The 16,077-nt window shown below is 43.0% G+C and overlaps 3 long non-coding RNA genes across 3 annotated transcripts; 1 reads left to right on the top strand and 2 right to left on the bottom strand.

The window, feature by feature from the left end:
• Window positions 1-1,306: 1,306 nt before the first annotated feature.
• On the bottom strand, window positions 1,307-3,823 carry LOC139999532 (uncharacterized). Its single transcript, XR_011805000.1, has 2 exons — window positions 2,292-3,823; window positions 1,307-1,989 (listed from the first exon to the last, which is right to left on the bottom strand). It is a non-coding gene; the product is annotated as an uncharacterized lncRNA (long non-coding RNA).
• Window positions 3,824-3,870: 47 nt separating this feature from the next.
• On the top strand, window positions 3,871-9,200 carry LOC139999552 (uncharacterized). Its single transcript, XR_011805013.1, has 2 exons — window positions 3,871-6,140; window positions 6,645-9,200. It is a non-coding gene; the product is annotated as an uncharacterized lncRNA (long non-coding RNA).
• On the bottom strand, window positions 8,250-14,625 carry LOC139999551 (uncharacterized). Its single transcript, XR_011805012.1, has 2 exons — window positions 10,935-14,625; window positions 8,250-9,728 (listed from the first exon to the last, which is right to left on the bottom strand). It is a non-coding gene; the product is annotated as an uncharacterized lncRNA (long non-coding RNA).
• Between the last annotated feature and the right edge of the window lie 1,452 nt (window positions 14,626-16,077).

The raw sequence follows: 16,077 nt of genomic DNA, 5'->3' as shown, positions 1-16,077 counted from the left end.
CCTGATGTCTCAATTGCCCTTCCTGTAACAACCACCTAGTCCACAGGTGTGTAGTGAAAATGCTGTCTTTTAACGTAAGAGTTGCATTCCTGATCACGTAGTCTCTAGCCGGGCTTCACCACACCTTCACCTGCCCTACAGCTGGCTTTGTGCAGGGTGATGTCCCAGTGAGACCAGGCCCCAGGTATTTCCAGAGGGATGCACTCCATGGCTGGCGTCCAAAAGACAGACAGACATATGTCCCACTTGGCTATGGTCTGGCACCCATCATGGTATTGCATGTCCTGGTTGAGTTTGGGTACATGTTCCAGGACTTTCAGGAGATGGATGAACATCATCCCTGGGGCAGCAGGTATAGGGAACAGCAGGTCTGAAGAACTTTTGTTTCTTTCATCAGCAGCAATGGGGAGATGTTTCTACCACTGTGTCCATGATCTGCATGCTGCACTGTGGTTGCACATTGGTGCCTTGGGTCTCCAACGTCATATTGCAGGCTGATTCCTTAAAAAAAAAAAATTATATATAAAAAAAAAATAAAGCTGCAGCATGCAATTTTGATTTTGTCATAGTCAGTAAGCACAGCTGTGATGTGGCTAGCTAAGCCCAACTCTGCTGCAAGTTCACATACTCTAGCTTGTAGAAAGCTAAGCATTTTCAAGACTGCACAAGTCAGGCCCTCAGAAATGTTGATGGGAGAGGAAGTCAGTAATCCTCATCAGGCTTTCTGTCTCAGGATGCATTTGTTTCTCTGTTCAGGGAGGAAGATAAGCCCCAACAAGCTTGTTGTGACAAGGACTGAATAGAGCCTTTCCCTGTAGACCAAACCCTGAAATGTGCACCTGGATTCCAGGCTTCTCTTGCCCCTGATTTTTTAGCTGCTGTGCCTGACCCTCATTGCTTTTCCTTCCCCACGTCCTTCTGTGAAGTACTGGGGTAAATGGTATGGTTATGGTGGTTGGGAGGTAAGTCCAGCCAGGAGGTCTAAGGAAGGGCTTCAGAGATACCTCTGACTGCTTTGCAAGGTATGGAGGCTCACCATGCTCTTGGAATGGTTGCATTTATATCACAAGATACTAAAGAAATAGGGGGATGAAGGAGTGTTCACTGTTTGTCAGATTTTCTTTTGGATCCTCAGGCTATCAAATGCAGCAAAAATGTAGTACTCATATAACATCTGTGTGAAGCATTCAGGATCCATATCAAGGCCTTTTCAGACCTTAATTAATGCAAGAGACTAGTCATCCAGGTTTATTTCAGCATCAGTGGGATACAAATTTAGAAAACAAATTAATAAATGCAGAAAGCATTATAATTTGCAATAGAAAGGATTTTATTGGGACTAACAAATAGGATTTATCAAAGCGTGACAACACTTCAAGGAACAATGCAGAGGAATTAAGTTAAATTTACACAACAGCAAAGTAAAAAGGGATTACGTGCAGAACAGGATCATGAGCAGAGATCTAATACAAAGGGGAACAGAGTGTCTGGGCTTGCTTCTCAGGGAGTTGGTGGTGCCAGACAGCCCCAGAGGACTCCTGCTGCAGCCCTGCTGCTCACTCAGAGGCCGTGGTTTTGCTTTCCCCCCCTACAAGGTCTTGGTGCTGGGGAGATCACAGCGGGGCTTTGAGGGGCAGTACGTCGTCTTGCGGGTGTAGGAGCTGTAGGAATACCGGCCGCCTGGGGCAACCCCAGACCCCGAAGGGCTCTGGACATCCTGGGAGCTTCCAAGGCTGAAGGAGCTGCCCAGCCCCAGTGGGGATGAGCTGCCCACAATGCTCTCCTGAGGGCAGGAGCTGAGGATGGGGCCTGGGAAGGTGATGACCACAGGTGGGGGGTAGATTATGGCTCGGGAGTCCCCACAGGAGGCGACGCAGGGCTGGCTGCAGGCATTGGCGAAAGGCTGTGGGCAGGTCGCCTCACAGGGTGAGGGACGGCTGTAGTTGCAGGTCTGCTGGTAGGAAGACATCCTTCTGCCTGGAGACGAGCCTGAAAGACACAGGGTGGGGAGAGCACAGGTCAAGGGTGGGAGTGTGGCAGTACGGCAAAGGGGAGCCTTCACTTATCCAAAACAGTGACAACGAAGGAACACATTCAGAGAACAAGTGCCCCAAGTAAATCCTTTATAACCGAAAGTCAGAAAGCTAAAATATATTTTACTCTATTCCCTGTTACTCTGTTCCACATCTTGAAATGATGCTTACAGCACTCTCTACCTGAATTTCTTTAAAGTGAACAGAATTAACTTTTTTAGCTTAACCCTCCCATGTCCCCCAAAGACAATTACTTACTTGGTTCAACAGCAGATGGAAAAAAATGAGAACTGAAGTGGTTTGGAGGTGCTCGGCTGCAGGTGCTTTTATACCATTCCCCAGTTTGCCTGGGGGAAGCAAAGCATTCTTGTCCTCATTAGTCCTCCTTGTTCCTCCAACCACCAAATACGCTTTGTTTGCATGTGTCAATCAAGGTAATTGCTTTGCATATAGTTTCTTGTAACTGAACTACTCCACCCAAGATGGCATTACATCTACGTTGCTGTCCACAGATGTCATGTCAAAATGGTGGGGGGCATTTCTGTCTTTGCTATAGCTCTTTTGACTTTGTTGTAAATAAAGGGACATTATATTTACTTTGCTATGAAGCTGCAAAATAAGTTTTCACAATATGTTGCTGCATTTAAGTTTAAAATCTGTATATGATTTGGTCACATACCGGTGCTTGCTTATATTTCTTGATATTATAAATACTAAGTCAAAACTAGCATTAAAGGTCCCAGACTTCTGTCCAAAGCCATAGCAGTATGATTCTTTAATTACTGTTTCAGTTTAACTTTTCAGCTTTTCTAGCAATTCATTTACAAAGAAAGAAATCTGTGTTTTAGAAGAAATATTTGCAAATCATTCTTTTTAAATTTAAAGCCCATCCTTAGCATTGGACTGTTAGCTACAATGTGCTGTTATGGGAAATAGTTTCTCAATACCCAGATCAGAGCATGGCAAAACAGGATTTTGTGTTTATTTAGATAATCAGATTTACTAGATTGTGCCCTGTTTAATGTGACAGGTCTTAAATTTTACACATACAACATGGAAACTCATGTCCAGCTCTCAGCTGATGTACCTGGCCTTAGAACCAACATAGAAGTATTATCAAATTGGTCAGCCTTAACTTGGGGAATATCCTTTAGTCTTAAAGCTTTCATATATCATCACACATTTCTTACCATATTTGGAAACAGTACAGTACAGAAATAATACAGTTACATGTTGGCAACCTGTGTTAGCCACCACATCCCTGCCCTGTTATTTTCTAGACTGAGACAAGCCAGAAGCTCTGTGTGTTATGTTTGACAGTATCTATTGTACAGACTTAAGTTCCCGTAAATGAGTTTTTCTTCTGGTTGTGTACAGTATTTTTTCTTCCCTTTGTCTTGGAGATGCGTATTTAGGTTGTCAGGAGCTTGGAGATGGACAATCTTCTGTTTTGTTTCTTGCAGTTCTCCAAACAATGGTACTTGACTCAGTGTCAAAATACGGGAAATAAAAGAAAGAGGAGTTGGTTGCTCAGGTGCCCCTCCCAGCTCTCCCACTGAATCAACAGATGGCTGAGTGCATTACTTAGTCTGATTTCATGATAGAATTATTAAAAGCCAATAAAAATAGTCTAATTCACTTGAGTGGTTTTGTATAACACAGTGAAAAAGCAACTTTTTTGCATGAAAATACAGATTTGGTATTTCCCATACCCCACTGCCCTGCCACTCGACTGTGCTCATTCTGGCAGCAGGAACTGATTCTGCCTTGTGAGCTCCTCAGACCTTCAAGTGTTTTGGCAGAATGGGTGTGTATTATGCAGCGTGCATCTTGACGAGCAGTTGACTGCTTTTACAGTCATTTCCATGGAGTAGTAGCCACCTTGTAAATACGGAAAGAAATTGTAGCTATCCAGGTCCACCTGGATCACCATCCTTCATTCTATCATTCATTTGAGAATCCACCCTAATGCAGATGATCATTAGTGTTGTATTGCCAAACTTGACCACGATCCATCCGGCTTACTAAGGTTTTAATTCCAGAGGGATTTCACAGGACCAAGGAGAAGGTGTTGCAAGGCTTGGAGAACCCCATGCGAGGACTCCCCAGTATGGTCTTCTAGGTCTGACAGATCCTGGGGGTTGGCCCATAAAACTCATTTCATCTTAACTGCCTTCACAAATAGTTGCATACTTTATGTACACAGTACAGTGTTTCTTGTTTTGTTGTGTTTTGTTTTTTTTTTTTTTGGTTTGATTTATTCTGCCTCCAAGTCAACCTTTCCCTTTTGCAGTTTTATGCTATATTAAGTATTTTGCCCAGCAGGTGAAATACTGTTCTGTGCAAGCCTGTCTAACACCCACATAAAATGGGAAATTACTACTGATGATTTCTAGAAGGGATGATTAAGATGGAGGCCAAATAATTTACCAAACATCTCTTGGCAATTAAGTGAGACTTTGGGAGGAGATCTCAGGCATGTCTTGTACTTGTTAGTATTATTTATAATTGTAACTCTATTACCTGACAGATTATGTAAATGAGGTTGGCACCCAGATACCATGAAAATGGAGAGCTGGGACAGTCATTGCTGTCACTGTATCAGAGCCAGCTAAGTCTAGGTATGAGAGGAAGGATTACTGTCCCCTCATTGCACTGGAGAGGCTTACGCAGAGGGCGGGCTGTCCTCACCCCAGTGCATATAGAGGATGACCAGGGTGTCTTAAAAACCTCTCCCCAAATTCTTGACAAAGGACCTACTGGAAATCTGTTTTGACTGCTGTGCATTAACTGGAATGTATTTTCCCTGTCCTGGGTTTAGACTTGATATGTTGTTTCCTGTTTTCTGTATTGTAGTTTCCCTAGTAGAATCAGGACCAAAACCAGAGTAATGTATCTTTCTTAAATAAATAGCAAAGACAAGAGTGCATTTCCATCCCACCTGATACATCCACAGAGGCACAGATTACAGCTCACAGCAGGGCAGGGACATGAATTTGCTGTCAAGAGGTAGTCATCATGTGTAATCTAATTCAGCACTTCAATTAATAAATACTGTAAGCAATATCTTTGACATGTAAATCCTTTAAAAATCATTAAATTTAAACCTAGGTACAGGAGGGCACCCATCATTTCACTACTCACTGTTGTCTATGGTCTCTGACATCAGGTGAGGAGCTGGATACAATTTCCCGTTGTAAATGTATTTATTCCAAAGTCCCATATGTAGCTGGACCAGGATCCACCATCTGAAAGGGTCCTCCATGATGTTTCAGAATAAAGGAGTGGTTAAAATTGATATATTTTGGAATACCTTGTGCATGATATTAATTCTGCCCTAGTGTCTTTAAGCAAAGACATTATTTTTCACCTTGTTTGAAATCCTGTTTCCAGTCCCTCCACAACCCTTTCAAAATAAGCTGTAGAAATCAGCTATTAACATCAGAAAGGCTCCTGTGTTTCTCTGTAACTGTGAACAGGATGATCACCATAACTTAAGCATTGTAGTGCTGCCATCTGTGGATTTTTCCACCTGTTGAGGAAAATGAATGGAATTTAAAAACAAACAACATCAAAATATACATACACACACACACACACACACACACAAAATGTTTCTTGTTTAGGTTTTGTATTCAGGTATTAGTTTCATCTCACCTTCTAGCTAAAAGGTTTGAATAAAACCAACACATTATATCCCCCCCCCAAAATTACATATATGTTTTTTTCAAATCAGCAGTTCTCTCTCCTGCTGATCTGATTTACGTGTGCTTTGAAGCTTGGACAAGTGAAGGAAGGAAGTTAATCTCTGCAATGAATAGTAAGAAATGAAGGATGAATACTGTCCCTATTTTGAGGTGTAAGATATCCTCATGCTGCCACGTGAATATGAGACCATTCAACTAAAAATTGCTTGACAGCAAATACGCAAAGAGATTCCTCCACCCATAAACGTGACAAATGCAGGAAAGTTTGTTTTGTAACAAGGAAGGACCGCATGCCCGATGTGTGGCTCAGACCCTGGAGTTGCTCTGAGGAAAAGTATAAAAGCAGTTGGAGCACGGAGCAGTTCATTCCACTTCTGCCTTCTCCTCCATCGTGAACTGAGTAAGTTACACTACAGTTAAATCTGTTCTATGAATTTAAAGGCCACTTTAATAACAATTTTAATGTACTTATGTCTGAGCATTTAATGTCTTTGAATATTATTGGAAAAAGTTATTTTCATAAAAGGTTCTGTAATTTTGTTTTGCTTGGCAGATTTAGATTCTGAGAGCAATGGGCTTCAAGACCTAGTTGTAAATTTTGGTGAAAGAACACCTAATATTTTTCTCTAGGTCTCAAACTGCTTTGCAAAGAAAACAATACTTTCAGGAATATTTTCAAAATATGTTGCGAGACTAAAATGTTGTCTGTCCTTCATGAAGCTTCGATAACTTCTAACAGATCATCTTCAGTATTTCTGCATATAAATTGCAATCAAATTTTTTACTTAGCTATAGAATATTAACTTTCTGAATACTGTGTGATGTGGATCAGTGAGGGCTCCCCTTTGCCATACTGCCACATTCTCACCCTTGACCTGTGCTCTTCCCACCCCGTGTCTTTCAGGCTTGTCTCCAGGCAGAAGGATGTCTTCCTACCAGCAGACCTGCAACTACAGCCGTCCCTCACCCTGTGAGGCGACCTGCCCACAGCCCTTCACCAATGCCTGCAGCCAGCCCTGCGTCGCCTCCTGTGGGGACTCCCGAGCCATAATCTACCCCCCACCCGTGGTCATCACCTTCCCGGGCCCCATCCTCAGCTCCTGCTCTCAGGAGAGCATTGTGGGCAGCTCATCCCCACTGGCGCTGGGCAGCTCCTTCAGCCTTGGAAGCTCCCAGGATGTCCAGAGCCCTTCAGGGTCTGGGGTTGCCTCAGGTGGCCGGTATTCCTACAGCTCCTACACCCGCAAGACGACGTACTGCCCCTCAAAGCCCCGCTGTGATCTCCCCAGCACCAAGACCTTGTAGGGGGGAAGGCAAAACCTCTGAGCCCTGCTGCAGGCATCCTTTGGGGCTGTCTGGCATGATCACCTCTCTGAGAAGCAAGCCCAGACGCTCTGTTCCTTTTCCTCTTAGACCAGCTACCTGCTAAAATCCCAACTCTGCATTCAAGAGGACATTTGAAAAATAGAGAAAAGGCCTCACTTTGAATTAAAGTGGCTTCCAGAAGACTAAAGAGCACCACATACTAGCTCACATATGTACAAGCCATTCTAGATATCTGAACTCATGTTTCCTGACTTGTGAAGTATAATGGAAAAAGTCACAAAGTGCTTGTTTGCTCCTAGTCCCTGCTCTGCTTCAGGCAGTCTGGGATTTTTTAAAAATACAAGCAGTGGAAAAACAAATCTGACTTAAATGTAACAAAACCAGAAGGTCATGTTATGAACTGCAGCCCCTGAAGAAGACAACCATGTCCTTTTGCTGCAAACCCTGCAAATACGTTCTGTACTCTTTGGATTGTAATGTTCTGCCGCTGTGAAGTCCTTGTCCTACTTTAATTAAAGCTTATATTGCACTGCATCTTTTGTCTTCTGATTTCCTTTTCCCATCAGACTATAACTATTGGACAGAGATGGTAAGATGATTCCTCATCTGAGACACAGGCTTATTTGGGTGTTCTTTGCTGTTGATTGACAAGGTGTACTGGGTGTGGGGGCACCCACAAACTGTGAACATCCTCAGGATCTTTTGTAAGGATTCCTGGTGGAAGGGGTACAACCTAATTGCAGTGCAAAAGTCTATTGGTAGATGTTATCTTCACCCTCCCCTGCCTTAAAAGAGTTGCACTTGGTATCCACACTACATTTTAAGTGCATTTGCTGCTCAGAGCCATTTGCCAGTGGCAGTCAGATGTAGGTGACAGATAGAGGTTTCTGTCCTGGGAAGGCCCTAGTGAGTGCTCCTGCCAGGAGCTGGGACCAAACAGCTTGGAATCTGCAGTTTGCAGTACTATGTAGGTATCTATGGGGGGGGCGGTTCTCTTGCTCTAGGAGCTAAAAGTGAGGGGTTGTGACTCTTCTTTCCAAGGTGCTGAATACTTTTGGCCAGAGGAAAACTGCTTTTTGGTGACTACTAGAGACTTAGAGCATCATCTGCAAAAGAAAACAAGTAGATCAGGACAAAGTGAAGTCTTTTCTTTGAGACTGAGGTAGAACAAACACAAGGTTGGTGCTGTGCAATACGGCTTTTAATGTGTGAGAGAAGCAGAGCTAGCAGTTGCAATGATGCAGGGAGTAAAGACAGACATTTCAGGAGTTTCAAGTATTAAAACCAAAGTTTGATACAGAGTCATGCATTTGGTACAAGAAGTTCTGCTTTCCTTATTACAGCTACAGACTTGAGTTATATGTCCCATTTTAACCCTTTTACAATATACTTATTTTAAAGCAGATAATAGTAAGACAAATGAGGTTTCCATTATTCTTCTACTCTAGTTTTGTGGAAGACCACAAATAATATACACAGTCTTGGACAAATTAAATTAACCTCAAGGACATTGAGGACACCTCAAACAATACTTGCAATACACAGATATACATTGTTTTTGTGTGTGTGTAGCTGAACATCCAGCACATCGCCAAGGACAGTGCAATAAATGCGGAGGTGGAAAGGTAGAAACAAAAAAATGCCAAAAGCTTGAAGAGTTAAGTGGAAAACATGCTTATAGGTTGAGCTGGTTATATTTTCTAATTAAAAAGTAAATTTTATTGAACGTGGAGCTCCAGGTCAATTAAAATTGTAAGATAAATCCATCTACATGGGGTGAAAATGACATAACAGTTTCGCAAAGGAAAAGTGGTTAAAAAATGTTTTAAACCATTTAACTTTGAGCTCTCCCTAGGACTAATCAATTTTTCTCACTGCTTTAAAATCTAAAGTGCTGTTTTGAAAGGGCTCAGATTTTAAAAGAATCATTTTTATGTTGTTTTCAAAGGGGATTTTTTATCTTCTTCCTCTTTGAATAATTAGTTTTCTTCGCTGAACTAAATCTTTCTTACTGTGTGTGTGTGTGTTTGCCCAGCTCTACCTCTAAGCTTGTTTTTCTGAACACTTCAGAAAGCACCCAGCTCCTGCTGGCTTCATTCAGAGCTGGGAGGTCTCAGCTCTGCTCAGATTCAGACCCAGTTTCCCATCCATAATTTTCTGCCACCCTGGTCACTCCGTGCAGTGAACTTCACTGTATTTAGCATGGCCCCGAACTTCCTCGGCTGTAAGTGCTGTACCGGCGGTAGGAGTATGGGCCACAATACCCCCTGCCCAGTGGTGGGAATGCAGAACTGTAAGGCCTGTTGTAGTTGCATGCACCCCCAGGGCCATACGCACCCCCAAAAAGAAGGGAGCCCCTTAAACCAATGGGATTTCCATAGCCCCTGTAACCAAGACAGCCCCCAGCACCAAAGGGGGCACTGATGCCAAGTGGTCCAGCGCTGCCCACCACGCTTTCCTGTGGGCAGGAGCTGAGGATTGGCCCTGGGAAGGTCAGGACGACAGGTGGTGGGTACACAACTGCTCTGGAGTCATCACAGGACGTCACACACAGCTCATTGCAGGCATTGGCCAGGGGTGGAGGGCAGCTCAACTCGCATGGGTTGCTGTATGGTACACAGGCATCTCCACAGTAAGACATTGTTCTGCAAGACAGGTAGGTCTGAAATGCAAAGGGAAGATCAGAATAACGTCCCCTAGAGTGATGGCTAGCACACACCAGCCCCTTCATGCACCCAGGATGGAGGGTGCATGGGCAGAACAAGTGGCAGAGAGGTTTTAGAAGCTGGATGCTTTGCTGAGGCATGTGAATACATTGCTTTCTGTAAATAGCTAGCCAGAGGGGAACAACAGTATCAAGAAAGTTTCATCCCATTTTCAAGCTTAGCCTGGATTTATAACAATCTTTGGAATCAGAAAAGTCATTTCAGGGCTCAGCAAAAGCTCCAGCTCTGAGCTCAACTGTCCAAGACTTCTGTGGCTGCACATGGAACCAGTGCAGCAGCAGGATCCTGCCCTCAGCAGCTCTCCCAATGGTGCCCTGTATTTATTAGGTGAGTTTTAGCATCCCTTGGGGCACTAACTGCAGTGCATCTTCTTGGCTTAAGGCATAGATTAAATATAGAATGATTTTCCCACAAATGCTTGCAGTCAAGGAGCCTGTTACAGCAAATAATAGCACAAGTACAGTAGTAAATGACACCAGGCAGGGCCTGCAGCTAAAACAGCTTGTTCTGTAATGAAGGGGAGAGCTGCTGCTTGAGATCAAATCTGGAATCAGGCTAGCCTACTGCTTTCTCACTTACAGACACTTATCCTACTTTCTTCTAACATTCTGTTAGAAAGACAGCAACAACCACCACCCAGTAACAAGAAAAACATTGTTGGACTTATTTTTCAGGACAAAACCATGCCCTATTCTGAAAACTGAGGACTTCTATATGTTTCCACACACCTAGACCTTACATACACACAGGAGATATGAATCTGTGAATGCTTGAAAGGAGAAAAAGGGTTAACATTTTAAACTTCAGTAGATGTATATTACATAATAAACATTTGATTAGATGAAAATATGGCTAAATAACCACCCTAAAATAATCTCCAGTATCCGTGTACTTCTATAAAGAGACTGTACAAAACAAGGGAGAGAATTTAGACCCCATATGCTCAGTAGCAAATGCCTAAAATCCACATGGGACTCAAAGTCCCCCATTACCTCCCCAGATCTGTCACAGAGCCCACAGTAGACTGCCTGCAGTCAAGAGATGGCTATAGCCGACAGCTCTGGCAATTCTGAAAGTCACAAAGCTTTGCACCAAAACTCAAAGTAAAGATGTGATAGTCAAAATAATAAGCCCAGACTTACTTGAACTGCTGAAGAGAGAAAGTTCGGAGAAGTAGGTAAACAGCCTTGAGCTGGAAGTGCTTTTATGCTTCCTCCAACTGCCTGCAGGCTAGAAGACCTATTTGTTGGCGATTATCTCATTTACTTGTAAATCATATGATACCTGTGGATCATTCAACTGCTGTAATTATTCTGCTTAGGGTTAATTGTTAGACAGTTCTGAGCCCCACACAGTGTGACACCCATCTCAGAAGTGACTGAGGTTTCTTTATGATCACTAGTTATAGCTGAAAAGTTTCTTTTCAAAGGAAGTGTGCAAAATCCCCTATTAGATTTTTGAAAAGCTTGGCTTGAATTCCTTGTTCAATGTGTTGAAGAAAACCAAATCCTCTGGCTGGAAGCAGAGCTGGAAACTAGATATATCTGTGGCCTCTCCATTTCCATGGAGAATCATAACTTCTTTACACAAGGAAATAACAAAGCTATCACTGGAGAAGTAGAGCTTGTATCATTTCTGCTAGATAAGTTTAATCAGGAGAACTTAATTTAGCACACTGCAAGGACAGTTTTCTATCTCTTTTGAAAAATGAAAGTCCACACTTTATGTAGGGTAATCCCCTTTGCTATCTTTTCAATTGATAGAACAAATTTGTACCGTGACCGGAAGGCTCCTATACTTCAGAACTCAGTTTCAGTATAGCGTGACCAAAATTTGTCTTTCATGGCAAAGCTGATAACCTTGACCTGCAGAGATATGAAGGGTCTGTTCAGGGAGATAAGATCATGTTTTAAAGTGAAACTATTACTCATTACCAAGACTTAAAACTGTAGCAACATGTCATTAATTTTATTATGGCACTGTATCTACACCACGTTAATCACACAGAGGTACTTTGAAGTCCTTTATTCTGTGGAAAAATTAGAACAACCTAGATAAGCATTGCTGAGAGCTTCCTCATAACCATCCCACATACTTTAAACATAATTTATGCCATAATGGACAGGGCTTAAATTGTCAAGGGTGTAAACAAGCATGAAAGAAAGAAGAATGAATTGCAGAAAGGCATGTATGTTTATGCTGCTCAGCCTACCCATGAGGCACCCTCTCTTTTATCCCGCTGAGCCAAAAGGCAAAACGCCTGCTCAGAAAGCTGCTTCACACCACCCATCAGGGTTGGCAGTGGCAGCTTGCAGCTGCCATGGCAATGGACCTTGACTGAAGGCCCACTTTATATTTTTATAAATGCAGGGTTTGTGTCCAGAGAAAGGAATGTCTGCCAAGATAACCGTGGCTATTGCAACCAAAGCCTCTGTCAGCGTCTGTCATTTTGGCAAACTGTGGGTTTGCCATTACATTTTATCCTTGTCCCATGGTATCTCAAGGGGACACTACCTTCAGCCAAACCCAAAGCAGGTGAGGATGTGGAGGCACTATGCCCCATACCAGGGGTGTTACCATCAACAGCTACAGGCACCTACATTAACCAGATACTGCACTGGGCTCATTCCTATGGAATTCCTTAGGAACCACCTAAGAAATTAAAAAAGAAGTAACCAAATCATCCACCATAGACAGAGAGATCTCTGCAAGGGTAGAAGCTCAGAGGGGCCATGACACATTGATCTAAAACCTGCCAGGCTGTTTAAAAACTGCAGCCAGTGAAAAGAGGGAGATTCCTCCAGAAACACAGAAGAGCAGCAGGGGAGTGCTGATGCCAATATTTTCTTTTGTGTAGACAACAGAGGGACTTCAGCTGTCTGGCTAAGCCCTAAGTGAGGTGTCTGAAGTGTGTTCCTCCTACGTTTTGTCTCTATGCATAGGACAAAAGTTTTGGGGGATAGAATGTCAATTTTCTCTAAGCCTAAAACACACGGCAAGAAGACATAATGATAAATCAGTAAAAATAACACATAAATGTGACTGAATTCCGAGATGAAGATTCCAGACCTGTCTTTGACATAGCTGACACATTTCTGGGGGATCAGTAGAAAAATTCAGATTGGAACTTTTGGACTCGTGAATTTACATGTATGTAGTCTGTAAAGTCCAGTACTTGTTAGAAGCTTAGGTTATATTGGACACCCTCAAGGGACAGATACTGCACAAACTCAGGTCATGAGACATTATGAGTTTACCATATAAATATAAAATAATAGCATTCAAAATTGCAGGGGACAGCTTTATAGTTCTAGTAGTGGTACTTCTATTTAACAATTAATAGGTGCAAGAACAGTAGTGACTGTTAAGGAACAATGCTCATGCTAATTGTTTTAAAGCTGACTTTAACAGCTTTACCTGCACATTTACTAACATTTATCCTCAGCAGTCCCGCTTCCTCTGGTCAGCACTTTGGTCTCTAGCACCTGTGAGTCAGCAGCAATAACAAATGAATAATTTATAACATCAAAATATGACTTTAGGGATGAGTTTTCTGGGTGAGTTCAGAGCTACTGTAGCTTTGATGAAGATTTGCTGACCAGGGAAAACTGGACTTATTTTATTTATCTATTTATTTATTTATTTTAATGGGGAATGTATGCATTGTCCTGTCAGATCAGACCAGATATTCCCCTGCAAGCCTTGGAAAGGGCAGGATGGATGCAGCACTGCACAGTACCTGTCTCAGGACCCCAGGAGTGCCCTGGCACACACCCATAGCTCAGGTTAGATGCTGCAAGACTGCCCAGCAACAAAAACATCTAAAGAAAGCCTACAATCCAGAAGTGATGAACTGTATAATACCACATATTTTCGAGCTATTGCCTCCAAACACCCATCAATTAGGCCCGATTAAAATCACCACTGGGATGGATCCCAAGCTGTCATTATGGAAATCCTTCACCTCTAACCATCTCACAGGTCCTTCCCATTCATTACCCTATTCTCAGGAAGCTAAATAGGCTTCCCAGCCCAGCTTCAGGCTTCAGGAATGCCGCACCATCAAAGTAGTGAACGTGCTTGTGCAACCCTTCTCTAAATGCTAAACACAGATGATGTGCAGTGGAGCATCCTCCAGTCAGCAGCTATGTGCAATGCAGCCATCTCCATGACAATGGGGGCTCCCTGTCATAGCCATGCTTTCAGCTTAGCCTATGGGGCTTCCAAAAATTTTTTTTTAAGTTTTAGTTTAACCAACATACTGGGACCATCAGCTCTAAGGCTGTCAGTCAAAACTTGCTTGGGGAAATAACACCAGTGTTATGTTTCAGAGAGGAATAATTACTCAATAGTGGGGTGTCTCGCTCCAGCAGTTACCAGGATGCTAATAAGCCTGTGCATCACTGTGGTCAGAAAGCCACCTTTAACATCTCCTGAAAGTCCTGTTCTGAGTAAGCCCAAGACTTTCCCAGGCTGTTGCTCCAGGGATCTCCACAGTGACTCAACATAATCTAGAGATCATTTTGAAACACTGGCAGTGAGCAGGTCAACAAAGAAAAAACATGAGCAGATTAAGTACAGAAACACAAATATGGTGAGTAGTGATGAGTCATTGTGGGGCACAGAGCAGTGTCCTGACTTTTTCCAATGAAGCACAGCCACCATTACCGAGAACTTTGTTGCCAGCCTGGTTTTGCTATAGTAATTGCACTGTGTCTTTTTCTCTGTCCACAAATAGGCTTTGGTCTGCATGTATGTGCCATGCTGTGGTCAGATTTGATTTTTGGATGGTGCTTAGCTCCAGATGTGAAAGAATATTTTGAAGATAGGTCTCTCTAGCTCTCTTATTTTTTATTATCTCATGCCACCTAGAGTCTGGTGATTGATTTTTGGAGGCTGGCATAGCAGTACTGCAGGGAGGGAATAGAAATTTGCATGGGAGGATCTACCTCTTACACATTACCTTTGCGAAAGAATATCTTTTGGTTCATTAGCATGTTTTACTGACTCAAGTTTTGGAAACTATTACCTTGAAGATTTTCAGGGGTGATTCATGTGCATTGATTAAATCTTGATGAGGGATATGGCACTGTAAGCATTGTGCTTGCCCAAATGTGTGATGAAATATTCCTAACTGCTCTGAAAATGCTGTTTGCTCATAATGCAATAATTGCTGATACTTGTCAATCTTTTTCATACAGTATTGGCCTTTGTATTGCATTCTAACATAGCTATTCTAAAGAATAACCATAAGTAGCCAAGTGCATGGCTCAGGGCCAGGTAGCTCTGAAGGGGAGCGACATGAAGGTGAAGGCTTCTGAACTCACCCCAAAGGGGATTTTTTGTCCTTCATTGCTCTATGGGGGCCAGACTTTCCAGAGATATTATATTTAATATGCTGTTCTAAAAATTTGCCACTTACCAGTGTCCCTTCCTCACCTGCAAATATGAACCAATACAGCCCTGAACCATCTTTCTTCTCTTCCTTGTCTAGCTGTCTTTCCTTGCTACCATGGTGAAATCTGTCTCATTTCATTTATATCAGAGCAACTACACACCAGAAATCAGCTGTGGTGTTGAGGAAATACTACAGTTTATGTTAGACATGTCAAAAGATAGCAACAGCTGAGTGTGATCCAAGCTTCTCCATAGAAGCAATTCATTTAGCTTTAAGGAAGCAATTATCTTTTCTGTAAAAAGTGATGTAATAACTACTCTCTTTCCATAAAAACATTAGCGATGGCATAAAGTGGTGAAAAGTAAAACAGCAGAGAAAGTGAGCTGTTTCACGATGTAAACAGAAAAAGAGGTCAAGGGAAGGAACTGGCACAGGCTTTTCACCAGGCTATTTTTTACAAAAGGCAGCAGTGAAGGTTTTGCAGAGGCTGTGGATTTGCAGCAGCTCTCCTAGGCATGCAGTTGGCAGCAAGGACTCTGGATGTGAACCTAGACTATGTTCATGGCTGGTTCACCATTACCTTGATCTGGGGTGTGCACCTTGACTTGCAGGTGGGTTTGTGCTCCTGGACGTGCTTGGAGCATGCAGCTCAACTTCACCCCAGGGCCCGAGTCAGAGCAAGCAGATGCCACAAGAGGGCAGCAGCTCCAGCACGGAGCTGGGCACCCAGACCTGCATTTCACTCCGGTGCTGCTGCCCCACCAGCTTCTGGCCCCACAGGAGACACCAGCCTGCCCCAGAGCACGTCCCCAAAAGCTGCCAAGGGAGATGGAGATGAGGAGGAACTTTCGAATCTAGTGATGGAGAAGTTTGCTAATTGCCCCATC

This window comes from Anas platyrhynchos, chromosome 26 (assembly GCF_047663525.1).
Source record: "Anas platyrhynchos isolate ZD024472 breed Pekin duck chromosome 26, IASCAAS_PekinDuck_T2T, whole genome shotgun sequence".
Taxonomy (NCBI): Eukaryota; Metazoa; Chordata; class Aves; order Anseriformes; family Anatidae; genus Anas; species Anas platyrhynchos.
The sequence above is the reverse complement of the archived record's forward strand: the minus strand, read 5'-3'. Positions and strand labels throughout refer to the sequence as shown.